Source organism: Anolis carolinensis, chromosome 1 (genome assembly GCF_035594765.1).
Source record: "Anolis carolinensis isolate JA03-04 chromosome 1, rAnoCar3.1.pri, whole genome shotgun sequence".
NCBI classification, from domain to species: Eukaryota; Metazoa; Chordata; class Lepidosauria; order Squamata; family Dactyloidae; genus Anolis; species Anolis carolinensis.
The window spans coordinates 177,710,166-177,731,291 of NC_085841.1; the positions used below are offsets into that span (position 1 = coordinate 177,710,166).

At 40.7% G+C, this 21,126-nt stretch overlaps 1 protein-coding gene across 9 annotated transcripts in view; it reads right to left on the reverse strand.

Annotated features, from left to right (window-relative positions):
* Window positions 1–17,473, reverse strand: part of hdac4 (histone deacetylase 4) — a 160,178-nt gene extending 142,705 nt beyond the window's left edge. For 2 of the 9 annotated variants that reach the window (XM_008113917.3, XM_008113885.3), the window contains exon 1: window positions 17,305–17,473. The gene's annotated coding sequence lies outside the window, so the exon portion shown is untranslated. Of the gene's footprint in view, window positions 1–16,181; window positions 16,207–16,432; window positions 16,561–16,603; window positions 16,749–17,093; window positions 17,115–17,304 lie in introns of those variants that run through there. The other 7 variants (XM_008113920.3, XM_008113911.3, XM_008113927.3 and 4 more) reach the window with 6 other exon arrangements.
* Window positions 17,474–21,126: the final 3,653 nt, after the last annotated feature.

Genomic DNA, 21,126 nt, shown 5'->3' on the forward strand with positions numbered 1-21,126 from the left:
CACAACCATAGATAGAAATGAGAAATATGACATGGACAATCTTAATTTTAGCATTTCATTATATATTTTTACATTTCAAGTCACATTTTACATTGCCTAAGTCACTCATATCTGCCATTCCTACTCTCCAGTCTCCATTCTGGTTAAGGACAGGGTCAAAGTATGGTAAATCTTGAATTATTTTATCTTCATTGTTTACTTAAACATTATATAAACACCACCAGTGGTTATTATTTTTATTTTCTTAATATTCAACCTTAAACCTGCTTTATACTTTACATCTTTATTTCCTTCAGTAATCATAGGGTATCATCTGCATAGCTTAAATTATTAGTATTCCTTCATCCAATTTTCACACCTCCTTCCTCCAAATCTAATCTTGCTGTACATGATTTGTTCAACATACAATTGAAACAGCCTTTCAACTATGTGTCAATAAGACAATCAAGTAAAACAAAGGTGAAAAATTTGAAATTACTGCCTTACCAACAGAAAACTGTCTTTTCTCCTGAGTATAGCTTATGTATCAAGACAATCAAATGTTATATACAACACACTTATTTATTTGAGAGGATCTATTGTTTTTCATGATCTATACCAGGCATGGGCAAATCTCAGCCCTCCAGGTGTTTTGGACTTCAACTCCCACAATTCCAAACAGCCAGTAAGGTGGCTGGAATTTCTGCGAGTTGAAGGCCAAAACACCTGGAGGGCCGAAGTTTGCCCATGCCTGATCTATACAAAGGGTTAGCTATCATCAATAAAGCATATGCTGATTTTCCTTTGAAATTATTTGGTGTGCTCAATTATCCAACATATGTTTGCAATACGATCCTTAATGTCTCTTACTTTTCTGAAGGTTAACTGGTAATACTTGCTCCATATATAATATCTTTGCTACAGAATTTTGAACATGGCTTTGTTTGCATAGGAAATGCAAACAAAGAAATCCTGTAGTTATTGCAAACCTCAGTGTTCCTTTTCTTGGGAATTGAGCATTTTCAATCTATGATTACAGTATACTTTATTTTCCATGTTTGTGTACAGAACTTAGTTAAAACTAGAGTATATTCTTTCTCTATAGATTGAGGCAGCTATATTGGTTTGTCATATATCTCTGGTAATTTATTTATCTCAGGTCCTCTAAGAGCAACTTCCACTTTACCTTTGAAAACTGACTACCAGAAGGCTATTGCCAGTGTCTACTAGCAAATCTTTAGTGAAAGCAAATTAAAAAAGAATAGGGTTAAATGGTTCTTATGGATACTTTCCCCCATCACATGCTATGCTATCTGCACATGTTTAACTTCAAGAGCTGGAGTTATTGTCAGTGCCGGTTCAACAATGAGGCGAATTAAGCGGTCGCTTCGGGCGCAAAACATACAGGGGCGCAGTCGAGACTGCTTTTTCTGTTGATTTCTTGTAAAACATGATGTTTTGGTGTTTAATTTGTAAAATCTTAATGTAATTTGATGTTTAATAGGCTTTTCCTTAATCCCTCCTTATTATCCAACATTTTTGCTTATCCAACGCTTTTATTTTTCAGTGATTGGTTTTGGGGGGGGGGGGCACCAAAATTCTGTTCGCCTACACTTGAAAATTACCTAGGGCCGGCTCTGGTTATTGTCAATAATATCCAGCATTTCCTGGATCAAGTTTTTTTGCTCGACTAATGAACTGCTCTCTTTCAAATTTATATTCTCCCTATTCCTTTAATTCGCTTTCTTCTTCCAACTTTAATATAGTGTCTTCTTCTGTTCTTAATTTTGCCCCCAAACTTAACATTTTAGATTTCTATTTCAGCGTTTACTACTTTGCTCATTTTTTTTCAGCACTCAAAGACATCAATACTATAAAGGTATAATTTTTATCTGAAAACCCCTTAGAATTTTTCATCCTTTTGCACAGAGTACAGGCAGTCCCTGGATTACAAACATACGACTTTCACATGACTCCTAGTTACAAATGGGTTGAGACAACAGGAAGTGAGAGGAAATCTAATCTTAGAAAGGGAAATTCACTCCTGGAATAGTTATGGAGAAGTTTTATCACCAACCGTTATTTCCACAGCAACTCAAAATTTTCAAAGTCCAATTGTCACAGGGACAGAAAGTGAGGAGAAATCTTCTGAACAGAATCACAGAAAGCAAAAAAAAAAAAAGTTAAAGCAGTTTTAATCCTTCCCTATACTATCCAAAGCATGCATGCATATATGGCTGGAGTTACACTTAACGAATGTATTTATTTCAACTTACATATAAATCAACTTAAGAACAGATCTACAGAATTTAGTCTTAAACCGGGGACTGACTATATGTATACTCCTTTAGCATTTATCCTCCATCAAACAATCTGATACCTTGAGTGCCTATTTCAGTGTAGTATGAAGTACGCTCGTTCAAGATTGTCTCAAAACCAAGGCAGTTCATTTAGTTATTGTACAAGTCATGAAGAATTCTTCCACCACCCAAAATGTTTTCACCTTTCAGAGGAAGGTCCATATTGTTGTTACAAAATACTGTTCACACATATACATTAAACACACACATATGTTAATAAAATACACATTAAAGGCAAAAAGATTTTAATTTTCCCTATGCTTTAATGAGGATACTATCAAAGGTATGAAGTGTTATATATACTGTACATTCAAAAACAGAATGCAGGGGAAAACAACTGAACAGCAGGACTAATACGGTATTATGTCCAACAGATATCATGTGAAACAAATAAGTACAGTAACCATTCGCAATAGAAACACCACAACCACAGTAGAATTAACCACCATCAATAAAATCATTTTTGCTGTTCATCATCCTATACATTCATATATAAGTCTAGAAACTTTACTCAAAAAATCAACCCTAAAAACCTGGGCTGATTTATCCCCAGATTAATATGAATACTGTACCTTAGCACTTATCAGAAAATGAACTATCTATCCCCTTCTCTTAGTAAAGTGGTGAAAGGCAAGAACTTAGTCCATCTTGGGAGAACTTTAAAAAATCAACAATCCACTCTGCTCTCTCTGTCATGCCACCACTTCCGGCCTTTTTGAATGCCTGGGTCGGGAAATGGAAATGGCAGCCAGGGGCAGCTGGTCCCTTGAATTGGCATTGGTGCTTCCCCTCTTCAAGGAATGACCCACAACTTATCCATGAGTCATATCAAAATCCATAATTTTGGCCCCATAACTTGCTGCTGACTTATATATGAGTACAGCATATGGTAATACATATTGCAGAATAAAAAATCTATATCTCAGTTCAAACATAAAATCATATGATACAACTTTCTTTAAAACATTTCTTATCCAGCAATTTCAAACTGGATTCTCCCTCTGAAGGTATTTTTGAAAACTTTCAAGTCAGCAACTCACACTTCCTAAAGAAAAAACCTCCTAAAATATGTTTGCAATAGAAAAATGTTCACTGAAAAGATAAATTGGTCCAAATCCTATATACCACTCAAATTCATAGGCATAATCTTACAAGAAAGATTCCCCTAAATCGCCATCTCCAAATTGATAAATTTTCATAGTACATAGAGATTCCAGAAGACATTTTTTTCTCTGTTGAGTTACAGTGTTCCCCCTCTACTTCGCGGTTCGCTTTTCGCGGACTCGCTGTTTCACGAGTTTTCTGGAGGATTCTGGGACATGGCCATATAGCCCTTCCTACCACAAAAGGGCCCTGGCTGAGGCGTGCGGCCTGGCCTGGCTCTGAGGGCCTGCCAAGGCTTCGAGCAATACATGAAAAGAAGTAGGGAGGAAGGGAGGGAGGAAATAAATATAGCGTCCCTACTTCACAGATTTTCACTGGAACATCCTGGAACGTAACCCCCGCGATAAATGAGGGTACACTGTATTCATTATTGGTAGTATAAACCTGGATATACAACGTATTACTTTTTTGTTAAACACCCACTAAACTATTCTGAGACTGCAATTTAGGTACTAGAAGACTTTCTTGGAAGCAAAGTCTACTCAGTTCTCACTATGTTTTTGCAGTCATGTGTAATAGGTGTGCATATTTGTTATTCTGAAACTACACAATGCACAAAACACACTGGCACAAAACAAATAGAAATACAGTATTATAACAAATGTAAATGCCACCTCAACCCTTCTCGTCTGATAGTTCTTAATCTTAACTGTGCATATATGTATATGAGAACTGCTGAAGTACCAAGTATATACAGGACTGGGAAAACTTTAAGCTTGTGAGATGCACTTTGTTTTTCTGAAACGCTACAGTCTGTCTGCAAAGGTGAGCTTGGTGCAAAAGTCTGATACTTTGAACTTCCAAATGCTAAGCCCAGGAATTTGTTTTGGGTAGGTAAACTGAATGGACCTCCCTGACTTTTTGCTCAGTAGTTTATGCCAGGTAGGCTCAAGCTTTGTTCTATTTCAGCAGTGTGAATTGTTAGCTAGAGGCAGACTCATTTTGCTGCCATTTAGTGTTAAAATGCAAGAAATCAGACAAATCTGTCTGTAGATTCAGACCTTCCACTCACTCCAGCAATAATGGAAACATGCAAAATGAGATATATTTATTAATGTAGTACTATTGTACGTGACACTTCATATAGCAAGTTTTGAGCAACTCAACACAAATTGTTCCTGATATTGTAAATGCCCTGTAATTCCATTTAAAACTGCTCTGCCAATAATTAAGATAATCAGAAAGAAAGCTTCAGAAACCTGGTACCATGCCAGAACAGAAGTCTATATGCCAGAAGATAATTCATATGCTAACTGTGTTTACTGTGAGCATTGTTGCTGTTCCTTGTCCTGACCTATAGCAACCCTAAGGCAAATCTATCACATGTATTTCTTGGCAAGATTTGTTCAGATGGGGGTTGCCTATGTCAATGGAGCAAAAATACTCTTTTTAAAAAACTTTTCTCCCATTTAATCCAAATATCTAGGTATTATGCATGACTTTGGTGCCTCAGTGGCGAAATCCGTTATAAAGTACCATAGCATATTGACCAGACTGATTCTTGATATTTCTTTCATTTTCTCACATTTTACATTGAACAAATCTTTACTATGAAGCAAAGATGGAATAAAAATGCCTAGCAGTGTTAAGGTGTACATGTAATTTTCTTGCTCTGAATAAATTTCTCAGTTTTTAAAATATCTTTTATTAATAATATCATTCAACAATGTAAATAACATAGACATGTTTCTAATCATCTTCTTTGGCCATTTAAAAAAATGATGTAGTGCTAAAGTATAGACATGAAAGCTAGGATCTACCTGTAAACAGTTAGCAAATGTTTCCAGTAAAAAATCAGTTTTGGCACTGAAAATAACGCTCCTAGGTTTAGCCTATACACAGACATCCTTTCCCCCCTTAATTTTAATATATGCCCATTTCTTCCTTCTCCCTCACATTTTGCACATGCCTCTGACCAGTGAATATCAAATTAGAATAACCAAAACAAAAATAAAGCCTAAACTCTGGAGATGTAGCTACATCTATTCATTATAAAGCAGTATCAGATGCATATGGCTTGATCAATCAGACTAGATGACAGAAAATGTAGCATATAGCTGAAGAAATCAAAGTGTTACAAAGATTGTGGCATTCTAGAAGGTTAGTTCATTATAATTTTGGCTGCACCAAAAAAACAGCAAGAACTTAATCTCTTCTTCCTGGGTGGCATTTTAGATTTCCAAATGAAGCACAGTGGATGTTGCCATAGCTACAGTGGAATTGTACAATAACTTTACAGCCTTGCAATGGCTCAATGCCTGTATACAAAAAGCTAAGGTTCCTTAATTCACCACCTTTTCAAATATTAAGCTCAAGAGCAACAACCAATTTTTGATCTTGGAATCCCCAAAACAGAATGTTTTTCTATCTTTGTTTTGTTAAGAAATCCCTACAACAAGGCCCAGGGTTCCATAGCATTAGTAAAAGTGAAGTACAGTATTCCCTCACTTATTGCGTGGGTTAGGTTCCAGGACCACCCGCAATAAGTGAAAATCCGCAAAGTAGGGACGCTATATATTTATACATTATTTTAAGTAGTGATACACTATTTTAAATCTTTATCAACCAATCGTGTGTTGATAAACCGCCTCCTTCTCCTCCCGTTGCCGCTTGGGCTCCTTTTCTCTCCCTTCGTCTTCTCCTTCCTCTCTTCCTTAGGCTGCAAATTGTCATTTTTTATGATTTACAATATTATTTTAGAGTTTATTGAAAACCACGAAACAGAGAATCCGCAAAAAGCGAACCACGAAGTAGCGAGAGAACACTGTAGTACTCTACCTTATTGGATAGAGTGCAATTCTTTACTTTGCTATCTGGAAACAAGAACTATTGAATGTAAAGCAGTTGACTCCTGAGTAGACACCTACAGCCTTATAGTATAAAATAAAAAGGAGTAGTGGCAAATACGCTTAAAGTAGCCTATATTTCAGATGAAGGCAAAAGCAAACTGCCTCCGAGTATTCCACTGGAACATAAAAAAAAGATCTCAATAGCCCCTTTGAGCACCAAGTAAGGGACTTCATCAACTGGGTCAAACACAAGAAGTTGCTCCTCAGTATCCTTGTAACGCAAAAGAAGAAATAGGAAGCAACATCACTCCTCTGTCTTTGCTTAGAGATGAACTTGAACTAGTTTATCTACTGCCACAATTATTTTAAGAACCCTTGGTTTTCTCATAATCCTCACTCGTCATTCTTTTTTTTTCTTTTGTGTCATACTGATTAGATCAAAATCATTTGAGTAGGGGCTTTCTTTTTTAACTAACTGGCACAAGCTATTCTGGGAGTCCTTTTGCTTGAAGAGTGGAATAAACATGCTTTAAATGCAGTAGTCTCAAGTGAATTAATGCAGGCAAGGTTCACCCTTTGAAATTACTGAATTAATCATTACTACAAAAGCTTTGAATTATATACTTTGCTTTGTTTTCTTCTTCAATGGAAATACAGACTTTGGCTAGAGGCTATTATTGGCCAAGATTCTGTTGCATTACAATGCCAATAAAATGGCCAGCAAGCCACCACTGCAAACTGTTGTTGGGAAAATAAGGCTGTTGGCTCCAAGCAGCTCACTTCTGCAATGCTGGCCAGTAGAGGAGACATCTTTGGGACTAAAAGTACCCTGGGAAAGCAAGCTTTCTTGACAATTAGCACAAACAATCTGATTCCCTTATATAGCAGAACTGAACAATCTTGATAAAAGTACACCGCACTAGCATAATGTACCAGTAAAATTCCAGCTACTGACTCCAATATGCCCAATTCAATCTCATCAACTGGATATTAAATGAAGACTTGAAGTATCTAAAGTAATACTTAGCGGATTTGAGCAATGTTGTCCATTAATCTTTAACTTCACATTCTAAGGAGAAATGGGAAATACAGCACTATACAGCAGTGGTTCTTAACCTGTGGGTACCCCAGGTGTTTTGGCCTACAACTCCCAGAAATCCCAGCCTGTTTACCAGCTATTAAGATTTCTAGGAGTTGAAGGCCAAAACACCTGGGGACCCACAGGTTGAGAACCACTGCTCTACAGGATAGGGCCTGGCTACATCAAGTCACCCAGTTGTTATTAGGAGACTCAGCACAAACTAAGAACAAAATCAAAGTAAACGGCAAGAATGCAGTAGAGGATTTTGCTAGTTTTCCATAAGCAAATTAGAAAAATGAATACTAATACTAAACTAGCGCAATGGTTACTGCCACTGCAGTGACATTACCTCTGAGAGCTTCAATGTGGGGAGGAAATCCCTTAGGAATGAAACTATTTTCCCTATGAAACTACATTTCTGAGAACAGTGAATAGGCATAGCCCCAATGTACCAGATTGGGACTGAGAGCTTAATATGTCTGATTCTAATAAGCTCCAGAATCTTCTTCAGCTACAATTGCAAGACTACAGATTTAAAGGCAAATCCACTCTGTGCCAGTTTAATTTAAAGGATTTGACAAATTCTAGAAAAAGTGATCATACAAATTTGGGATGCAATTTTTAAAGTACATTCAAGCAAACATTTATCTCAAGGTTTAATAAACTCACGTGCAGAACCCAGTGAAGTATTTTAACTCCTACAATTTTACTACTATTGAAAACAACTTCTTATTTTTAGAAGATACTAGCTGTGCCCGGCCACGCGTTGCTGTGGCGAAGTCTGGTGGTTTGGGAAATAAAGTATTGAAGAATTTGTGGTAGTTAAGGTAAAGGGTCAAGGTTTTCCCCCGACGTTAAGTCCAGTCGTGTCCGACTTTGGGGATTGGTGGTTATCTCTATTTGTAAGCTGAAGAGCCGGTGTTGTCCGTAGACTCCTCCAAGGTCATGTGGTATGACTGCATGGAGCACTGTTACCTTTCCGCTGGAGCGGTACCTATTCATGTACTCTCATTTGAATGTTTTTGAACTTTAGGGTTGGGAGAAGCTGGGGCTAACGGTGGGGGCTCTGTCCGTTCCTCAAATTCAAACCTGCGACCTTTCGGTCCAGAAGTTTAGCAGCTCAGCGCTTTAAGACAGTGCGCCATCAGGGGATATTATTTTCGAAAGGTTGTGAATATACAATATTTTTCATTGTTTTTGTCTGTTGGAGGGAAGTATGAACGCTGCAGTTAGGAGAAATGATTAGCATGTAATGGCCTTGTAGCTTTAAAGCCTGGCTGTTTCCTCCCTGAGTGAATTTTTTGTTGGGATGTGTTAGCTGGCCGATTGTTTCCTGTCTGGAATTCCCTTGTTTTCAGAGTGGTGTTGTTTGTGATATTTTATGTGCTTCTACTGTCTGTGACCTTGAGAAAACAGGATTTGCCAGACTTTGATGATGGGAATACTTTGTTGGTAGGTGTTAGCTGGCCCTGATTGTTTCCTGCCTGGAATTCCCTTGTTTTCAGAGTGTGGTTCTTTATTTAGTGTTGTGATTGTAGAGATTATATTGTTATGTATTATTGTACCACAGTAATTATTTCATCTTACAGTAGAATCTCAGTTATGCAACATTTGGTAATCCAATGTTCTCGATTATCCAACGTAGTCTGCGTTTTGGTGGTTAATTTGTATAATTATTCCCTAATTTGATGTTTAATTGGGTTTTCTGAATTGGTTCTTATTATCCAACATATTCAGTTATGCAATGTTGTGCTGGGACGTTTATGTTGGATAAGTGAGATACTATATTATAGATATTATATACAGATTTATAATGTTGCAAGGAAGGCGTTTGCATCATCCCCCGGGCACTGGAAAAGGGTAAATAAATAAGAGAAGAGGAGAAGGCGCTCTGTACCTGCTCAGGGGCCAGGCGGGAGGCGTGGGGGGTGAGGTCTGCCCTTCTCCTTTGCCCCTCAATGCTGGCCCTTCCCCTCGTACCGGAGGCGGCGCTGGTGTGGTGGTGGGTTGGCAGGCCTGGTAGGCCAGGGAAGAGCGGGCTCTGGTGGAGGTGCGGGCCCGGGGCGTAGCAGCTTCATTATCGCCTCGCGCTTCCCGGTGCCGGCCTCCATGTTCTTCGACACAGGAGGAGGAGGAGGCCTGAGCAGCAGCGAGGAGGAGGAGGAGAACGGGGCAGGGAAGGCGGGCGATGGGGCGCTTGTTCGCCGCTGCAGGCCCGAGAGGAAGAAAAAGGAGTGGGAAAGGAACCTCCACACAGAGGGAGAGAGGGAGGATTCTCTTTCCCAGAAGTGCCTTGCACGGCAGTGACAATGTTGGCACCAAAAACCAGGAAGGTACGGAGGGAGGGGGAAAGAGGCCTTTTTTGTTTCCCAGGTGAGATGTGAGGGCAGGGAAGGGTCGGCTTAGGCCCTCCGGGTGTTTTGGAGTGGAACTCCCAATTCAAGGATGGGGAGCTCAGCCTCCTGAGGCGGAGGTGTGCCTTCTCCTGCTGAGTCCCTGGCTTTGGTGGTGGAGGCGGCGCAAGAGGGTGAGGGAGGAGGGACGGTTCTGTGTGTGCGTTCATGCGCGCGGGAAGAGTTGGGAGGATTGTGTTTGTACGCATGCGCACATCGCCTGTTGTGTTTTTTTGGTGTTGTGATTGTGTTTTTTGTTTGTTTATATTGTATCTTACTGGAGGCGGGGATGATGGATTGTGTGGGTAATTTTAGAGTTTGGGGGATGTTGGGTTTTGTTGTTCTGTGCATCGCCACGATGCCAAAAGCCTTTTATATATATAGATGATACATTAATCTGATTTCCATTACTCTCAATACCACCACATGTCTTCCTGTAATGCATCATAAAGTATTAAGAGTAAGGTGGCTTAATCTGTCATACTTCACACAAGGACAAATATTGCAAGCTTGTCACATATTAGAAACAGATAGAACCCATACATTACCTACAAAAACATTTGAGTTGTTTTATGGAAGACAATCTCTCGCCCTGCTATGTAAAGATAAAAAAGTGGATGATGACTTCCAGAAATTGGCTGTAAACACAAATATCCACAGACTATTTATTTCTCAGTCTAGCCTACCTCACAGGGTTATGAAGATATAATGAGGAGTAGGGGAAAGAGTCTTACATTCTACACTAAGGTTCATGGGGAAAAGCAAAATATAAATGCAACTAGATTTTTTTCAAATTGCCATATGTATTGCAAAATAATTTGTTGTTAAAATAACAACTATCATGTTTCAGAAAACATGCAAAGCTGACAACAGGAACTGGCTAGCAAAACTTGCTATGGAAGGAATTTTGCAAGATAGGTTTTAAATAGTCTAAATTAGATCACTAAGAAAACTAACACATAAACAGTGCAGCAAGATTGTATATACACCTCCAGGCACAGCACACATTGTTTAATGTGGCAATTCATACATACATGTATTTTCTAGCAATTGTTCCTCTGTGTCCTTTTCCAAATGGAATTACTTATCACAATATAAATACATACACTGGTGTGCAAGGTGGCTACGTCAGATTGCAGCTCAATACATGTCAAGTACACACACTTGTGTATAAGCCAACCCCACCCTAGGGTTTAGGGGTCGATTTTTAATGAAAATTCTAGACTTATACATTAGTATATAAAATAATTTCACATCACAGTGGCTTAAACTTACAAGTTACATAGAGTTTATGTTAGGAATAAAAGATGCTGCTAGTCAATACACCTTTCAGAAAGATAATTACGATATTAATTCAAGTTGAGTATACGTTGAGCATCCCTTACTCAAAATGCTTGGGAAGTGGTTTACAGCTCAGATTTTCTCAAATTTTAGGATATTTACATATCAATAACGAGATATCGAGCTGGGAACCATATATAAACACAAGACTCATTTATGTTTCATAGACACCTTATATACCAAACCATCAGAAAGCAAAAGTGTCACTACCTCAGTCATCCATGTGAACAATTTTGATTTCTGCATAATGGCTACCCAACCTGTATAATCTAAATACAACATACATGGACATTTTTACAAATACTATAAAAGACTCAATTCTACATCTATGAAACAGGAACAATGGTAACAAATACTTGATATCTAGGAGGAACAGTTTTGCTGACCACTGAAAGATAAAGATTGAGCAAACGAAGGAGCCTACCGTTCACTCATTACACCGACTGCTACTTCATTCTGCTGAATAACCAAGAGAAAGATAAGCTTTCTTCTATCGCATTTGAAAAAATGAAGTGTACACAGCACTGACTATTTGGGTCTACAACTTTTTGGTCCTTTCTAGAGGAGGAAATCATGTATAGAACTGCGAGCAAGCAGCAGTGATGAATCTGGAAACGATCACTGCTTGGGCCATAGCCTTTAGAAAGACAATTCATATCGGCAGAAAAAGGTAAATAAAATCAGCTGCTGATTTTATATGACAGTGTAGATTTCAGCCCCATCGTAACCCAGGGACTGCCTGAACTAAATGGCAAAGTGGACTCAAGCTACAGGAGACTTATAGAAATAAACAGAATCATACAGAGTGTTTCTTTTCAGCCAAATCAGAAACAGAAAAGGAAGGGTCAACATAAAATATGTGGACAGAAATACATAAGGTCTAGGAAGAGAATAGAAATGATATGCCATCAAACTGTCCTAGATGTCAAACATATACCTATGGAAGAAGAAATCACACCATGTGTAGATAGAATAGCAATCTGATTCGAAAGAGAACCACAACAGGGACCACAACATTCAAATCCACCAAAATACTTGCCTAATTCCAATCTGTTGGAGTAGGAATTATCTGGTGCTAGTTAGGAAATATCATACATTAAAAGGGTCTTTGCTTCATTCAATTAGAGGAAAGATAATTTAGAGGGTTTATTCTTCTATGCCCCACGTAATATAGGGGCAATGGTTTCCACTGTGTTTATCCGGTTATTCAAGAATACAGCTTTCCTTAATTTAGTATAGCAATGCTTATGGCACAGTAACAGCTAGACCATATTACACCACGTCAGTTTTCTTGGAAATTTAAAGGGGAAAAAACTGATAGAAGCTTGCATGTATTACTCTGCAATCAACCATCCAATACAGCATGGAATCTCAATGCTGTCTGCAACTCAACATCACTTCCCAAAACTGAAGCTAAATCTGGAATAGGTGTCGGCTATAAAGGCAGACTGCCCACATACTTTACAACTCATGGGCGCTCCAGCAACAAATAGTTGAGGGTGAGAGACACACTGAAAAGCAGGCATGTGGACATGGTACTAAGAGACCTATCAAGTTGACAATGCAGAGAAACTAAGACATGGTAAAACATATAAAACTTGCTACTTTTCAATCTTATTGGGTTGTTACATCAAAAGATTACTTTAGCAGCATGAATATGCAGACGAACATAGAACTTGGAAAGGGGGAAAGGATGCAAAAATGTTTTCTCCCAGATCATTCAGTACAGGCAGTCCCTGAATTACAAACATTTGTACAGGCAGTCCCTGAGTTACAAACATTCAACTTACAAACACCTCACAGTTAAGAAGAGGGCTGAGACAACAGAAAGTGACAAAAATCTACCCCTAGGATGGGAAATTCACACCTGAAAAAGTTATCATGAGGAAAGGGTGTATACACTGAAGCTTTATCACCAATCCCTGTTTCCACAACAAGCCAAATTTTTCATAATCTAATTATCACGGGGACAGAAACTGGGGTACAGACAAGGACACAGACAGCAAAACAAACACCAGAGGGATGTTAACTCTGTCCTATGCTATCCAAAGCACACACATACATAGAGTGAGAGTTACACTTAAAACATGTACCAGTTCTGACTTACAAATTCAACTTAAGAACAAGCCCAGAGAACCTATCTTGTTTGTAACTGTACGGCATTTTTAGTTTTTTATAAGGATGCTGAAAGTTATGATAGGTCAACATCTGACCCAACAATGCAGTAATAATTTTGTCTGACACACCTGAAGCAGGCTATTGTAGGTCACCTTCAAGTTGTTTCAAAGTAAGACAATTTGATAATGGACAAATATTTCCAGTAAAACCATCACTATAAAGATTCATAGTAAAAAAACACATCATGTGCCTTATTCTCTACTAGTCACTGTCAAGTCCACCTGCAGCCAACATTTCATTACATTTCTTGTTTTATTTCTTGTTGCGTGTCTGTTGTGTTTAACACTGTACTTCTGCATTTAAAAACATTAAAATAAAAAATATTAAACAATAAAAACAGATTTAAAAAAACCAAAAATGAGGGGGGAGGCAAAATTATCACAATTAAAAATGAAGACAACTTTTCTGACAAAAGCTTCCCAGATTTATTTATAATGGATTAAGGAGCATATTGTTCAAGGTGATGCAAAACAGTATTAACCAATCACAAAATAAGACAAAAATAGAATGGATAAAGTACAATATAGACGACCCCCTTTATTTTATTTTTTAAGACAACCAGTAAAAAAGCAATTTACTGCCAGTGTCTCCGTCACCACAATAAAATCCAGTAGGGATCTATCAACAATTATGGGAACCTTGAAGAACTATATTGACAAAAACACATTCTTGCATTCAAGTAACTTAAGATTCAAGACAGCACAGAGTTTATGCTCACAAGTTCATAGCTATATATCCCAAGAGTTGTTTGATGCAGACAATAGCACAGCATATGCATAAGCTGCTGTAACAAGATGCTATAAAAGGTAGCTAGGCTACATGCAAGTTTTGCAAAGCAAGTACAGAAGTGTCCAAAGAAAGTACATAAAGCTGTATTAAACTGGCTTCTATCAAATCAGGCCTGTACCTGCCAACTACTGTCTATTCCAGTTTGCATAAATTCTCTGAAAGGGATTCTTTCCTGCCTGGCTTCTTGTGACTACATTTTACTTAAGATGCCAAAGTTTAAGCTGGGACTTCTATGTATTCAAAGCATCACTAGCACATCTATGTTAGTGACATGGGGTGAGGAAATGGAAAGATGACAGATTTGGCAACATAGACTCACATGAGAGGCCTGTTCAGTTAAAGATAACCACCTCTTCACAAGATAGTTTAGGAAACATGCTTACTGCGACTAACAACAGAAGTGGCATGCCATTTTAAATTATTACCTTCCCTTCACACACACACATATGTATATGAGGTATGTGTGAATACAGCGTGTACATATGTGTGTGTGCATGTGTCAAGGGAAGGCAATGCTCCATCTAAAGTGGAGCATATAAATATATTACAGTGTGTGTGTGTGAATACAGTGTGTACCTATATATGTGCATATGTATTAAGGGAAGGAATTACTCCATCTAAACTGGTAAATATATATATGTATTATGGTATGTATGTGAATATGTTGTGTATCAAAGGAAGGTAATAATCCATCTGAACTGGCATGTCCCTTTTGCTGTTAGCCGCAGTAAGCAGGTTTCCTAATCTGTCTTGCAAAGAGGTGGTTATCTTTAACTGAACAGACTTGCATGCAAGTCTGGATTGCCAATTCTGTCGTTTTTCCATCTCCTCGCCCAATATCACTGCTAGTGATGCTTTGTATACATAGAAGTCCCCAGTTAAAACCTTAACATCTCTCCCTCTCTCTCTCTATGGCCTCTTCCACAGAGCTGTATAAAATCCCACATTATCTGCTTTGAACTGGGTTTTATGGCAGTGTGGACCCAAATGTCCTAGTTCAAAGCAGATACAGTGGATTATCAGACTTTATATATTTGGTTATATGGCTGTGTGGAAGGGCCCTATGTGTATGTGTGAATATGGTGTGTATGTGGGGCAAAAGAATTAAAATTTTATAAATAATCCACCAAGAATGCCATACAGGCTCCTGCCACACAGCTGTATAAAATCCACATTGAACTGGATTATATGGCAGTGTGGATATAGGGGCCTTCAACACAGCCATATAACCCAGAATATCAAGGCAGAAAATCCCACAATATCTGCTTTGAACTGGGTTATCTGAGTCAACACTGCCATATATTCCAGTTCAAAGCAGACAGTGTGGGTTTTTATTCAGCTGTGTGAAAGGGGCCTCAAATAACCCAGTTCAAAGCAGATATTGTGGGTTATCTGCCTTGATATTCTGGGTTATATAGCTGTGTGGAAGGGCCCTGTGTGTGCGCGTGAATGTGGTAAGAATGTGATATACATGGAGAGAGAACTAAAATGTCATAAATAATCCGCAGAAAATCCCACATTATCCCACATTATCTGAATGTGGATGCAGATAACGCAGTTCAAAGCTATTGTGGGATTTTCTGCCCTGATATTCTGGGATATAGGGCTGTGAGGAAGGGCCCTGAGCCCACACTGCCATATATTCTAGTTCAAAACAGACAGTGTACGTTTTTATTCAGCTGTGTGAAAGTCACCTCAAATAACCCAGTTCAAAACAGATATTGTGGATTATCTGCCTTGATATTCTGGGTTATATGGCTGCATGGAAGGACCCACTGAAAGGGCACATAAGGGTTCTTCCACACAGCCATATAACCCAGGCAGAAAATTCCACAATATGTGCTTTGAACTAGGTTATCTGAGTCCAAACTACCATATATTCCAGTTCAAAGCAGATGTGGGATTTTATACAGCTGTGTGGAAGGGACCGTAGACACACACACTGGTTGACGAATGTTCCCCCAACCTTTTTCCTGTAGGTTCCGGCTTCCTCTCTCCATTTTGCCTACGCTGCAGCCCTGTGGGGTGGACTCAGCAAAGAGCCCCAAATCCCAGGAGAGGCCTGATCCCTCCTGCTTGAAGCAAGCGCCCAAAGAAACAAACAAACCTTGGCTCTGAAAAGAGAGGGCTGGCTCCTGCCTATTAACAGAGCGGGCACTAATGCTTCCCAGACAAAAGCTTCGGGTACCCCAGCCTCTAAAGGACCGCACCGAGGCTGTTCTTTGCCAGGGCCATTTTCCCAGGAGCCAAAGCGCCCCATTCACAAGGCCCCGGCCTGCTCTTCTTCCTCGGCAGGGCTACTGTCAATTTCCCAGCCAGTACACCGCGGGAGGATGCCTGACTGACTGACTGACTGACCGACTGACTGAGTGAAACACCGCCCTGGGGCAAACGAAGAAGCGAGCGCTCTGCCTCACGGCCTTCCTCTCTTCTCGTCTCCACCCGCCGCCGGGACACCGCCCAGCCTCGCCCTCCAGCTCCAGGCTCAACCGCATCTCCCTCCTTCCTTGAGGCGCCCGCTCTACTCACCCCTTCGGCCCAAAAGGCGAGGAAGAGGGAGGGGCTTGCTTGGAAGGCGAGACGGGCGCGGCTCCGGGACCCACCCGCCTCATTCATAAAACGGAGGCAGCGCGCGAGGGAGGGGTTCCCAGCGAAGGGGTAAATAGAGCGGGGCTCTCCGGCTCGCGCGACCGAATCCGCAAGCAGCCGAGAGATAGGTCGGGGCAGGTGTCGGTCAAGGGCCCAAGGCCCGCCCCCACCCCTCCCACCCTCCTCCGGCCCCACCCTCACCCCGCCTATTCGCCCAGCGCCGGGGCATCCGAGAACAAGGGCTCAAAAGCACCCGCCAAGGCGGCAAACGGGGCCCTGATTGGTGCTTCCAAGCGCCACTCAGCCGCCTTCCTACTCTCCCCTCTCCCCTCCCACACTCCAGCCCTGGGCATTCTATTGCCCTTCCCCCTCCCTCCGCGCGCTCTTCCTCCTTTGCACCCCCGCCCCGCGGCCGCGGCTCGGGTCTTACCAGCGGAGAAAGAACACACGTTTCGAAACAGAAAGGGACCCTTTAAGGCCAGCTTAAAAGCCGGAGGACACTATTTCTCTCTCCGCCCTCCCCCTCCCTTTTTTTAAAGGGAAAGTGCGAATAACGACTGCAGAATAATAACTGGCCTCAAAGCGGGATATTTTTTTTTTGCCGGGAAGCTGCAGCTGCCACCGCCGGGCCAAGGACTTACCTCTGCTAGAGGCATTCAGATGGGGGAAGGGGGGCAGCGCCGGTGGTAGAGAATGTGAGGAAGGCAGACAGGCAAGCCCTCGGCGCTGGCACAACGGTGCGCGCGCCGCCAACGGAATCAGCCCGTGACGGGACCCGCCATCTTGGAGTTTTCAGATGGAAAGTCACGTGGTACAAAACCCCTTTTTTCCCCGTCCTCCCTATTTTGCTCCCGCGGGCCAATCAGGGAGTAGGGCTATTAATAGCAACGTTTCCCTCCTCCCTTGATCTCCCCCCTCTCTCGTTCAGTCTCCCCCCCCCCCTCCTTTCTCCGCCGCCGGAAGTGGACTTGCTTTCGGCTGATTTCGGAAACGGGAGGTGTGTCTCTCTTCGCGAGTCTCCGGCCAGATTTCTCGCTCTCCTTTTCTATGTATCTCACGCAGAACGGGCTCAAAGCCCACGTCGGCAAGGGGCAAACAAAGAGGGTCGCCCTCCCTTCTTTCCTCACACACACAGAGAACAGGAGGCCATAGACAGCCATCATGGAGAAGGAACCAAGTCGCAACAGAAAAAATGCATGTATAGACACTGTGTTTACATAAGTGGCCTCAGGGGGATTTAACGCAATGTTTCATGTAGGGCCCTTCCACAAAGCCCTATATCCCAGAATATCAAGGCAGAAAATCCCACATTATCTGAGGCCCCTTCCACATAGCTGAATAAAATCCCACATTTTCTGCATTGAACTGGGATATATTGCAGTGTAGACTCAGATAACCCAGTTCAAAGCAGATATTGTGGGATTTTCTGCTGTGATATTCTGGGATATAGGGCTGTGTGGAAGGACCTGTAGTAAACCAAGATTGTGTATGTTGAAATATCCTGAAGCAAAAAGTAATCACTGCCCTGAACTCCTACATTACATGGACCATTTTGGGGTGCTTTATGATTATTTTTATTTATTTATTTGTTATGTTTATCTATACCCTGCTTTAGAAGGAGACAGAGGGCCCTTCCACACAGCCCCATGTCCCAGAATATCTAGGCCGAAAATCCCACAATATCTGCTTTGAATTGGTTTCTCTAAGTCCACACTGCCATATATTCCAGTTCAAAGCAAAAAATGTGGGACTTTATTCAGCTGTGTGGAAGGGAATCCAGACACAGAATATCAAGGGAGAGCCCCTGGTGGCGCAGCAGATTAAACCACTGAGCTGCTGAACTAGTTGACCGAACAGTTGACTGTTTGAATCCGGGAAGCGGATTGAGCGCCTGCTGTTATCCCCAGTTTCTGCCAACCTAGCAATTCAAAAACATGCAAATGTGAGTAGATAAATAGGTACCGCTCCAGCGGGAAGGTAACGGCGCTCCATGCAGTCATACCGACCACATGACTTTGGAGGTGTCTGCGGACAACCCGGCTCAGAAATGGAGATGAGCACTAACTTCCAGATTCGGACATGACTAGACTTAATGTCAGGGGATAACCTTTACCTTTACTAATCCACAATACCTGCTTTGAACTGACTTATCTGAGGCCCCTTCCACACATCTGAATAAAATCCCACATCTCCTTTGAACTGGAATATATGGCATATATATGTACGGAAGCATATAAGTATACTGTATATGGGGAAAAAATTTTAATGTGTAAAAATGGCATTTCTCTTGGAAATGCATACCTAATTTATTCTGTAATCCATGCCATCATGAAATCCTAATGCAGTGATTCACAACCTGTGGGTCCTCAGATGTTTGGGTCTTCAACTCCCAGAAATCCTAACAGCTAGTAAACTGGCTGGGATTTCTGTGAGTTGTAGGCCAAAACACCTGCAGACCCACAGGTTGAGGATCACTGTCCTAATGCATTGACTTTTAAAGTGGTTGAAAGGGAAATCTTCTGGTGTTAGACAAAAGAGAGTTCTCTTTAGGGTGTTTTCCTCAGAAATAGATGCTTACCTGTTATTCTGGCTTTTAAAATGTTAATGTTTACATCCTATTAATTTTAATTTTTGAGCTTTTTTCAAATGCTTATTTGTTTAATGTGTTTTTAGCTGTGTGGTGGCTAATTTGTTGTAATGTTTCACTATTGTCTTATGTTGATATTTAATGTGTTATTAATTGATTTATGGTTTATTTATTTGTTTTTGGTTGCACTTTACGGCATTGAATGTTTGCCGCTATATATTGTGAACCCCCCTGAGTCCCCATCAGGGAGATAGTGTGGGATAGAAATAAAGTTTTATTGTTGTTGTTGTTGTTGTTGTTATGGCAGTGTGAACTCAGATAACCCAGTTCAAAGCAAATATTGTGGATTTTCTGCCTTGATATTCTGGGTAATATGGGTATGTGGAAAGGCCCTGAGTCCATACTGCCAGATAATCCAGTTCCGTGTGAATTTTATACATCTGTGTGGAAGGAGCCTTTGGCCCCATCTATGTTGCCATATAAAATCCAAATTATCTACTTTGAATTGGATTATATGAGTCTACACTGCCAGATGATCTAGTTCAAATCAGATAATCCGGATTTTATATTGCAGTGGAGATGGGGCCTTAAAGTGGCTTTAGGTTTCTGGGTAAGGCATACTCAACCTTTGCTACTTTATTTTTATTATCCCACTACTACTGTGCTGATTTTAAAGCGAGTATTTTAAAGGACAAAAATAGATACAAGCAGTCCATGAGTTACAAATATCTGATTTAGGGCCAAAGGATCCAACTAGGTTCTAGGTTCCACAGCTGAATTCACCAGCCAACTAGGTCATGTATTGGAAGCATGCCCAGCTGCCACTTGTACCAAGCACCATTTGTCTAAGTGATACTATATTTTCAGCACTTATTTTTGTAATCACAGCTATGCTGACAGACACACCAAATATCTTGGGCACCATTGTGAAAAATTACTCTTCTTTCTGCTTGCAGTATTCATGATAATAGTGGGCTTCCTGAGCTCACAATTGACCTGGCTCTTAAGACTAGGCTGAGGTCGGGGTGTGTGAAGCAGGATGTCCACTACCTAACGTATGTTCAGTCACCGGCTTGTCAAGTTGCCTGCTTTCTCTAGACTTCCAGGTGTTCTGGCTGCCCCTTCTACTCTTATTCTCACCTAGCCACATATACCTGTTCCATAGAATCACTGCGTTGTTTGCACTATTCACTTCCTGAGCTGTCCCTGTAAGTCAGAAAAGCCAAATACATGACATGTAAAGCTTTTTAAAACCATGATGATGAATTATTCAGGTAGAGCAATAGGGCGAGATTATAGCTGGAGAATGTCATAAAGCCAGGTGCCCACATTAACCTGTGTAGAGTTCTCTATGTGTTGCTTTCTCAGGGCCCTTCCAGGATCTGATCCCAGGTTTTCTGTTTATCCCAAATTATCTGACAGTGTGGACTCATAATCCAGTGTAAAGCAGAAAACTGGGTATCAGATCCTGGGATATAGGGCCTGTCTGGAAGTGCCCTCATTTGTAGCAACCTGTCAAAAGCCAATAGATATCTTGCCAAAATTAGGAGAACAAAAATATGTTTCCACTCCCACAAGCTATTCTGTTATTGTTTAAAAAAATCCTAAACTGATGACAAGGCAAGTAAAATAAATAAATAAATCCAAGAAACATATTGCTAAAAAACATTAAAGTCCACAAGAAAATGTTCTTTTAAATGTGCCAGAAGCAGAAAGCCGGCCAGGGTGGCAGTGCCAAAACTTGGTCATTGGCAACAGGCAGATGGATGCCAGGAATCAAAATTTGTGCCAGGCAGCCTGACCAAGGGAACAACAGCAGTCAGAACTGAAGAATACACCGAAGAACAGGAGGATTGTTCCTGTTCATCATGAAAAC